Genomic DNA, 11456 nt, shown 5'->3' on the forward strand with positions numbered 1-11456 from the left:
CTCATCAAGGATGCATTTATTTGATCAAAAATACTGAAAAACCTGTAATATTATTACAATTTAAAATAACTGTTTTCTATTTTAATATACTGTAAAATGTAATTTATTTATGTGATGCAAAGCTGAATTTTCATCATTCATTACTCCAGTCTTCAGTATCATATGAACGTTCAGAAATCATTCTGATTTATTAATAATAAAATGCAGATTTATCATCAATGTTGGAAAGTTGCTTTGTTTGAAAGAACAGCATTTATTCAAAACAGAAATATTTTAACACATACTTGCTAAAAAAAAAATATTACAAAATATGTTTTTCTTTTAAATAAATTCTGTTATTTTTTTACTTTTTATTCATTAAAGAATCCTAAAAAAGTATCACAGGTTCCAAAAAAATATTAAGCACCAAAAATGTCCAGTATTGATAATAAATCAGAATATTAGAATGATTTCTGAAGGATCATGTAACACTGAAGACTGGAGTAATTATGCTGAAAATCAGGCATTTAAATAAATTAAGAAATTTAATAAATAAATTAGTCAACATGAACTTACAATCAACAATACTTCTACATCATTTTAGTTCATGACATTTACTAATACATTTTTTAAATCAGAAGTTGTTAACTGTTTATATTAAATAACGAATTGTGAACTCATAAAAAATGAAAATTGTGTTATTAACTAAGATTATTAAATCATGTAAAAAAAATAATCTACATCATTCATCAATTTAAACCTTACTATAACACAATATTTACAACATTCATATTAAAATTAAAAATCATTTACATTTTTTTTTATAAATTCCTGATTATTTTGTTCCAACCATTTACATTTACTCAAGACAAACCAAGTGTTCTTACATTACAGGCATTTTTGACCAATAAGTGCACTGTATTGCTAATCAGTGAGCCATTTTGTCACAAAGCACAAGCAGATTTTGGGCTTTTTAGTTTTTTTTTTAGTGTTTTTTCAGACTATTGGGAAGAAAACATCCAAAAGACACTGTTAAGTGTTTCTTTTATAGCACTCATCTATTTGTGTCAATAGATTTCAATTACAATTAATATTTTTAAATCCCGTTTTCTAAAAAAAAAAAATTTTTCTCCTAGACTGAGCCACAAATCTCCACTTCAGTAGCACCAACACACACCAGACTTAAAACAATTTCCTGTCAATATCCTAAAGGTTTTTACAGAGGGATTCATTTATATATAATTTGCATGATTTTATACAACATTTTATTCCCCCCAAAATTGTGAAAATATAGTGTTTTCTGCCTGTTCTAAGTATTTTCTGAATTATGTGACAAAAATGTGATTTTTGACTGTAATATGTCAAAAAAAATTAAAAAATTTTTTTTTGAAACTGACTTCATCCAGTGTTTAGATTTTTGTTTTAGAAAGTATGCAAATTAGCGCATATTTCATTAAATATCGCCTCATTTGCATATTTAAACCTAACATTTTAGAAAACTTTAGAAAAATGCTGTTTTTTCACGCACCTATCAAGTTTGAGATTTTGGGCTTTTTGTTTTTTCATAAAGTGTTTTTTCAGACTAGTGGAAAGAAAACATCCAAAAGACACTGTTAAGTGTTTCTTTTATAGCACTTTATCTATTTGTGTCAATAGATTTCAACAAACTTTACATTTTTATTCCTGTCTAAATCCTGAAGGTTTTTACAGAGGGATTTGTTCATATATCATTTGCATGATTATATACAACATTCTATTCCCCCCAAAATTGTGAAAATAGTGTTTTCTGACAAAAGTGACAAAAATGAGAAAAACTTAACAAGAATTTTGAAACTGACTTCATCCAGTGTCTAGATTTTTGTACTAGAAATGTATGCAAATTAGCGCATATTTCATTAAATAATAGCTCATTTGCATATTTAGCCTAACATTTTAGAAAAATTGTAATACAAAAAATGTTTCCAATTATCAATGTAATCAATCAACCGGGTAAGCAAGGAGATAACTATTCGTTATTTTTTTTACCCTATTCACCTGCAGTGTCTCACCTTAAAGCAAAAACACTGTTTTTTCATAAACCTATCAAGTTTGAGATTTTGGGCTTTTTGCTTTTTCATAGTGTTTTTTCAGACTAGTGGAAAGAAAACATCCAAAAGACACTGTTAAGTCTTTTTTTATAGCACTCATCTATTTTGTGTCAATAGATTTAAATTACAATTAATATATTTAAATCCCGTTTTCTCAAAATGAAAAAAAAAAAATCTCCTCTTCAGTAGCATTTACACACAAACTTTATTCCCGTCTATATTTTGAAGATTTTTACAGAGGGATTTGTTCATATATAATTTGCTTAATTATATACATTTTATTCACTCCAAAAATTTTGAAAACATAGTGTTTTCTGTCTGTTGTAAGTATTTTCTGAATTATAGAGTGACAAAAATTAGAAAAATTAAGCAAGATTTTTTTTTTTTACCCTATTCACCTGCAGTGTCTCACCTTATATATATTAGTATTGATCCGCTATCAAAGCACCATACTTTCGTCATCTCTCTACCATCCGATCGCTTGCATCGTTCCAGTTCACCGCAGACCAAGACACGTCACTGCATTTACAGAGCGATTAAACAAATTGCTTTACTCAAGTAAAATTTGGTACGCCGTGCCGTTTTGTTATAGTATTACTCTCAGAGTACCGGTTAAGCTGATTTATGGATTAGCCCTCCTGACAGTTGTCTGTATAAATCTGGTCTGTCTGCAATTACGGCCATTACATACTTCAGCCACTTTAAAATAAACTACGCCATGATGTCAGCCGGGGCTTCTGAGATTAAGCAGCGCCGCGACGTTCTTGGCCGGCGTTTCCAAGGGAACACCTTGATGGCTATAATTACTGTCATGTTCCGAGAGTGATGAGAGACACCAGAGGTCCAAATAAAACGTAAAATGCTTTCGATATAATAGATGGGTATCTCTTTGTTTAGAAATTCCACAGGCCATCTGCTGCACATTTGGGAGCAGCAAAAGACCCTTTCTTAAGTCGTTCGGTGGTTTATTGAAGGAGCGTCGTCTTGAGCGTATGTTTTAGTGTTGCCTTGGCGTTGGCTTTGATGATCCGCTGATGCCAGTTAAATACGGCCTGACTAATCCGAAGGTTTTGTTTATGGAAGCTGCTGGACTCTGCTGGCATGCCCGCTGTCAGCGCCCAGCTTCTCTAATGCTTCTACTGCCTAAAATGGAACGGACAAAAGACGCCGCAACAGGCCCTTGAAAACATGACGGCGAGACCCTAGGAACCAGAAGTCCCCAGGGTGCAATCGCTTGCCGATTAATAAACTTCAAAGAAACACCACCTAAATTAACAACGAAACATCTTTCTATGGGCGGAAAAGATTTACCTGACACCGCCGCGGAAGGGTTTGGAACAAGTCCATTTATATGATAGTTTTGGCACGTGAAAACAGAAAATCTGTGGGAGCGTTTAAGGCTGAGGTGGTATGATAGATCAGTCATTTTGCGGCCCAAACCACTATTTGATGTTGCCTTTCATAAGAGTTTCTATTTAGGGATCTTCTGCCCACATTGGGTGCATCCACTTAGAGGAATCTGCCTGTGGAAATAATATTTAGCCATTCTTGGAAACATTATGTGGTGCTCAAGATCCTTTAGAGTCAACATGAAGCAGCGTCGGTATGCCGTTTTACTTCCGTTTTCTGAATGAAATGGGATTTCTAACGCATCTGGATCGTAAAAAGTCGCTGGTTGGAGACATCATCTGAAAAGGAAATTTCAGAGATGAAAAGTTGATGAACATGATGATCAACTAAGATCAAAAGGAAGTTAATCCTGACAAGGTTTTCAGTCATAATAAAGGGCCGATCACACAGAATGCGTCTTTGCGTCTAAAAAAACACAGAAATGTGACCCTGGTCCACAAAACCAGTCATGAGGGTCAATATTTTAAAATTGAGATTTATACTTCACCTGAAAGCTGATGTATGGTTTGTTAGGATATGACAATATTTGGTCGAGATACAACTATTTGAAAATATGGGATCTGTGGGTGCAAAAAACCCACTATATTGAGAAAAATCACCTTTAAAAGGGGTCATCAGATGCAAAACTGACTTTTACATTTTTACGTGTTTTGGCAGTTTGTGTACACAACCACCCTACAATGATAAAAATCCTATGACCTCTTTAAAGTTGTCCAAATTAAGTTTTTAGTGATGCATATTACTAATCAAAAATTACATTTTGATATATGGTCATTGGGTACCATCAACTGTTTGGTTACACATTCTTCAAAATATCTTCTTTTGTGTTTAACAGAAAAATTAAACTCATACGGGTTTGGAACAACATTAGTGAATAATGCCAGAATTTTCATTTTTGGGCTGGAAGGTAAATAAGTTGTTGACTTTAAAGGTTTTGGGAAAAAAATTAAAATATCCACCCCAAGTTGTTCCAAACCTGTTTGAAATTCTTTCTTGTTCTGAACATAAAAGATGATATTTTGAAGAATGACGATAATTCAACTACCAATTGACTTTCATACCATCTATACTATGGAAAAAATATTATGGAAGTCATCAACATTCTTTTAAATATCTTCTTTTGTGTTTAACTGAAGAAAGAAACTCATACAGATTTGAAACAACACGAGTGAATAATGACAGAATTTTCATTTTTGGGCAAGAAAGTAGGTACGTTGTTGACTAAGTGTTTCGGTAAAAAAAAATTAATTACCCACCCTCATGTTGTTCCAAACCTGTACAAGTTTCTTTCTTGTTTTGAACATAAAAGAAGATATTTTGATGAATGTTGATAAACAAACTTCCAACTGACTTCCATACCATCCATACTATGGAAAAAAATGACTATGGAAGTCTATGTCTTTTTTGTGTTCAACAGACAAAAGAAACTCATATCGATTTCAAACAATAATGACAAAATCAAAATTTTTGAGCAAGAAAGTAAGCGAGTTGTTGACTTTAAGTGTTTTGATAAAACATTTAACTTTCATTCTATCAAAAAATTTTAATTTAACACCCTTAAGTTGTTCCAAACCTGTATGAAATTCTTTCCTGTTTTGAACATGAAAGAAGATATTTTGAAGAATGCTGATAACCAAACTTCCCATTAACGTTCACACTATCCATACTATGAAAAAAATGTACTTGTTGACAAAAATTACCTATGAGTTGTTCCAAACCTGACTGAGTTTCTTTCTTGTTTTGAATCTAAAAGATATTTTGAAGAATGTTGGCACCATTGACTTTCATACTATCCATACTATGGAAAAAAATACTATTGAAGTCAATGGAGACCATCAACATTCTTCAAAATATATTCTTTTGTGTTTAACAGAAGAAAGAAACTCATACAGGTTTGGAACAACATGAGTCAATAATGACAGAATTTTTTTTATTTTTGGTCAAGAAAGTAAGCAAGTTGTTGACTTTAAGTGTTTCTGTAAAATTACCTATAAGTTGTTCCAAACCTGAATGAGTTTCTTCCTTGTTTTGAATATAAAAGTAGATATGTTGAAGAATGTTGACTCCACTGACTTTCATACTATCCATACTACTGAAAAAAATACCATGTAAGTCAATGGGAACTATCAATATTTTTCAAAATATCTTCTTTTGTGTTTAACAGAAGAAAGAAACTCATACAGGTTGGAACAACATGAGTGAATAGAAAACATTTTTATTTTTGGTCAAGAAAGTCAATAAATTGTTGACTTTAAGCGTTTTGGTAAAAATGGTAAATTACCTATATGTTGTTCCAAACCTGAATGAGTTTCTTTTTGGTTTTGAACATAAAAGAAGATATTTTGAAGAATGTTGATAACCAAACAGTTAATTGACCCCACTGACTTCCATACTATGGGAAAAAATACTATGGAAGTCAATGGGGCCCATCAACATTCTTCTAAATATCTTCTTCTGTGTTTACCAGAAGGAAACTCATACAGGTTTGGCCATTACTTCGAAAAGCTTAGGAGGGCTAAGAAAGTAAATAAGTGGTTGACTTTAAGTGTTTTGGTAAAAATGGTAAATTACCTATATTTTGTTCCAAACCTGAATGAGTTTCTTTTTGGTTTTGAACTTAAAAAGATATTCTGAAGAATGTTGGTAATCAGACTTCCCTTTGACTTCCATACTATCCATACTATGAAAGTCAATGGGGAACATCAACATACTTCAAAGTATCTACTTTTGTGTTCAACAGAAGAAAGAAAAAAGAAAAAAAAAGTTTTTTTCAAGTTGTTTCCAACCTAAATGAGTTTCTTTATTGTTTTAAACATAAAAGAAGATATTTGGAAGAATGTTGATAACCAAACAGTTAATTGACCCCACTGACTTCCATACTATGGGAAAAAAAACTATGGAAGTCAATGGGGCCCATCAACATTCTTCTAAATATCTTCTTCTGTGTTTACCAGAAGGAAACTCATACAGGTTTGGCCATTACTTCGAAAAGCTTAGGAGGGCTAAGAAAGTAAATAAGTGGTTGACTTTAAGTGTTTTGGTATCTTAAGACATTACACACATCATCAACCCTAGCTGCCAAACAAAACACTGAAAACACAGCCGCTGTTTGCAACACCAGATGAATCGGTGCCAAGCGATCCAGGCCCCAACAACGTCTTCGTCTGACAACAAAAAATTATTACTCACATAATCTACGCCACCGAGCGAGGATTTTCCATTCCTCGGAGCAGCGCGGGTCCTTGTTGTGCTCAAGCGGGTTGGTCAGGGAGAAAACACAGCCATGAATTTTCAGCGAGGATCATCCCTCTTTCAGCACGGGGGGAGATGCGCAGATCCCCTATCGATCTCTTTTATTTCAGAACGCGTGCCAGCGAGTGAAGTGCTCATTCAGAGATTTAGAGCGGACTAGTAACAGCACCACTGCTGAGACAAAAAAGCCATTCAAAACCACAGGTATGATTTATGATTGGGGACCAGAGACCAGCACAAAATTAATTGTAGGAAATGCAAGGCTAGGCCAGAGATACGTCCAAGATATACTTTCCCTGGCTCCTGGACCTATGGAAAGCCTGGGTGGCCCTTATGACCGCTTCCTTTGGTTTTCCATGGTAATGTCATTGCTTCAGTCTGCGTGACAACCTCATCGCCGCACGCGAGAGATCGGGGTCGGCGTCGTTTGCGTTCGGCGGCTAACGGTTTCCATTGAGATGTTTACATTTTGCATCGCTTTCATATTGTGGAAAGCCACATTAAATATTACGGTCAGCTGAAAACACTTAATCGCTTCTCATGACCGGTGAAGCATATTGGTCAGAGATCTTTGTTTTGGATCGAACGGCTGTTGAGTGATGTTTATTTTCTGTGACATTTAGTCGAGGTGCGATTGCTGCCCAGCGGGTGAGTTGTCTTAACTGGACACACCCGGAAATATTACGAAAACCAGCCGTGAATCATTGCTATTGCTGCTGCTGAAGTCATTACAGCTTGATGTCTGTTGACGAAAGGTATTGCAGAGAAAAACCATCCGGTTTTATATTCAATACAAAACATTTCAATTGCCCCCAAGTGAGATCTTTTGACAGTGATAAATCTTTATTTTTTATTACGCAATACTGACTTACCCTGTATTATATATTCATTTAAAAAATGATTTAAATATATTAAATGCTCTAAAGCATTTTAGAAAAAAATACATGCAAATCAAATATCATTTAAAAGTTAATATAATGTGGCTGCAAAACGATTAGTCGCAATTAATTGATCTGAAATAAAAGTTTGTGTTTACATACTATAAGTGACCCTGGACCACAAAACCAGTCATAAGGTTAAATTTGACAAAACTGAGATTTATACATACATATGAAAGCTCAATAAATAAGCTTTCTATTGATGTATTGTTTGTTAGGATAGGACAATATTTGACTGAGATACATCTATTTGAAAATCAGAAATCTGAGGATGCAAAAAAATCAAAAAGACTGAGAAAATCACCTTTAAAGTTGTCCAAATTAGGTTCTTAACAATGCATATTAAAAATCTAAAATTACATTTTGATATGTTTCCATAGGAATTTTACAAAAAATCTTCATGGAACATGAACTTTACTTAATTTCTTAATGATTTTTGGCATAAAAGAAAAATCTAAAATTTTGACCCATGCAATGTATTTTTGGCTATTGCTACAAATATACCCCAGCGACTTAAGACTGGTTTTGTGGTCCAGGGTCACATATGCATGTGTAGGGTGTATATTTGTTATGTACATACATATATATTAAGGAAAATGTGTTAGATATGTTAGATATCATGAACATACAAAGAACAAGAACAAATGTTTGCGATCAGTACGATTTTTAATGCTTTTAAAGGAGACTTTTCTGCTCATCAAGGCTGCGGTTAATTTGATTAAAAAAATACAGAAAAAAAACTTAATATTGTGAAAAGTTAATGCAATTTAAAATTGTGGTTTTCTGTTTTAATATACTTTAAAATGTAATTTATTCCTGTGATGCAAAGCTGAATTTTTAGCATCATTACTGCAGTATTCAGTGTCACATGATCCTTCAGAAATCATACTAATATGCTGATTTATTATCAGTTGTGCTGCTTAATTTTTTTTGGAACCTGTGATACTTTTTTCAAGATTCTTTGATCAATAAAACATTAAAAAGGATTTTTTCAATAGAAAACTTTTGTATGATAAACAACTCAAAGTTTGGGGTCAGTAAATGTTTTCTTTCTTTCTCTCTTTGAAAGAAATTAATACTTTTATCTAGCATAGATGTGTTAAATTGATAAAAAGTGATAGTAATGGCTTATAATGTTAGAAAAGATTTCTATTTTGAATAAATGCTGTTCTTTTTAACTTTTTATTCATCAAAGAATCCTAAAAAAAGTATCACAGGTTCCACAAAAATATTAGGCAGCACAACTGTTTCCAACATTGATAATAAAAGTAATAAATCAGTATATTAGAATGATTCCTGAAGGATCATGTGACAGTGACACTGAAGACTGGAGTAATGATGCTGAAAATTCAGCTTTGCATCACAGAAATAAATTATATTTTAAAGAAGTATATTAAAATAAAAAAATAATTTTGAATTGCAATAATATTTCAACATTAATAATCTTACTGATCCCAAACTTTTGAGCGGCAGTGTATATGTGTGTGTATTTATATATACACATAGTAAATATACACAGTACACACACAACTAGTATGTAAACAATTTTGTTTTCAAATCGATTAATCGCGACCTATTGTTTTGCAGCCCTAGTATACATACTGACCTAAATGTTTTTAAAAGAAAAAGTTAAAATAGTTTTTTTTTGACAGTAAAGACACTCAGAAATGCTATTTAATTTAGAAATGAACTTTTTTTTTTTTTGTATAAATCATTATGTTCAATAGAGTGTTACAAGAGTATAAATTACAAAATATAAGTGTTACAAAAGCATGAAATACAAAATTATTGCAAAATATACTAAATTGTTACATAAAGTCAAAATATTTTCATTTTGTCAAAAGTGTGAAGCATTATGAAATAAAATGTTACAGATTCAATTAAATTGTGTAAAATCATTAAATGTTACAGAATCTACAGAAGTATTACAAATATATGAAATACAAACATATTTGGAAATCTACCAAATTGTTACTAAAAGACAAAATATTCCATCAAAGTGTTACAAAAGTATGAAATATTAAGCATTTACATTTTTTTTTTTTATTAAGGATTTTCAAATAATACAAACAATCAAGACAAAGACAATCAAACAAACATACAAACAAACCCCAAGCGCTGCAGGTTAAATAAAATGTACAAGTGTACTTAACAAAAAAAAAAAAAAAAAAAAAAAAATGTAAAACAAGAAAAAAGCCAAAACTCTCTTAAATAAAAATTTCAAAATTTGTGTAGGAAGGATTGGAGAGGTTCCCAGAGTCTCCTGAATTTGTCCTGTTTGTGGTTGAGGTCATAAGTTAATTTCTCCAAAGGAAGAAAGGCTGACAGCTGAGAAATCCACATGGAAATAGTTGGAATCTGAGATGTAGACCATTTCAGTAATATACAGAAATGAACTTTCTATTCATTAAACAATTCCAGTTTCCACCAAAATATTAAGCAGCATTGATAATTACAGTTTAAAATCTATTCAAATAGAAAACAGTAATTTTAGATATTTTACAATGTTGTTTTTTTACTGTATTTTTGATCAAATATATGCATCCTTTTTATAAACATAAAAAATGTAAACTTTAAAAGACACTGCATATTCCATCATTACATATTTTATGCACTAAAATGTTAATTAAAATAATACCGAGCATGTTAAATCACTTAAAGCGACAGTTCACCCCAAAAATTACAATTCTGTAATCATTTACTCACCATCAAGTCTTTCAAAACCTGTATGAATTTTAATCAGCTGAACACAAAAGATGTTATTTGGAAAAATATTGGTAACCAAACAGTTGCTGGTAGCCATTGACTTCTATAGTATGAAAAAGAAAAACTATGGAAGTCAATTGCTGATTGGCTATTAACATTTGTCCAAATATCATCCTTTATGTTCAGGAGAAGAAAGAAAGTCATACAAGTGGAGGGTGAGCAAATGATGACAAAATTTAAATTTTTGGGTGAACTATCCCTTTAAAATATTTTAAGAACATTTAATATTAGTTGCATCTACACTGATCTAAATGCAGAATTGAAATATGAAACTCAATGTTTATCAGCCCTGCCCTAGTATACATATTGACCTATATGTTTTTAAAAGAAAAAGTTAAAATAGTTTTTATTTTTTGACAGTAAAGACACTCAGAAATGCCATTTAATTTAGAAATGAACTTTCTGAAACAATTCCAGATTCCACAAAAATTTTAAGCAGCATCAACATTGATAATAATTACATTTTAAAATCTATTTAAAAAAAACAGTTATTTAAAATGCTAATAACATTTTATAATACAGTTTTTTTACTGTATCTTAATAAATACAAAAATAAAAAATGTAAACAATAGTGCATGTTCCATCATTATATATTCTATGCACTAAAATGTTATGGTTGTGATGGTTGACCAAATAAAAAGCTAATTAAAATCATAACATTGAGCATGTTAAATCACTTAAAGGGACAGTTCACCCAAAAACTTCTGTATGATTCTGTAATCATTTACTTACCCTCAAGTTTTTTTTAAACCTGTATGAATTTCATTCAGCTAAACATAAAAGAGTAGTAGTAGTATTTTTTCATGCACCTATCAAATTTGAGATTTTGGGATTTTCATAAAGTGTTTTTTCAGACTAGTGGAAAGAAAACACCCAAAAAAATATCGTTAAGTGTTTCTTTTATAGCACTTTATCTATTTGTGTCAATAGATTTCAATTACAATCCATATTTTTAAAGGCAGTTTTCACAAACTGAGTTTTTTTTCTACACTGAGTCATAAATCTCCACTTCAGTAGCTCTTAC

The sequence above is a fragment of the Garra rufa genome, chromosome 13 (genome assembly GCF_049309525.1).
Source record: "Garra rufa chromosome 13, GarRuf1.0, whole genome shotgun sequence".
NCBI classification, from domain to species: domain Eukaryota; kingdom Metazoa; phylum Chordata; class Actinopteri; order Cypriniformes; family Cyprinidae; genus Garra; species Garra rufa.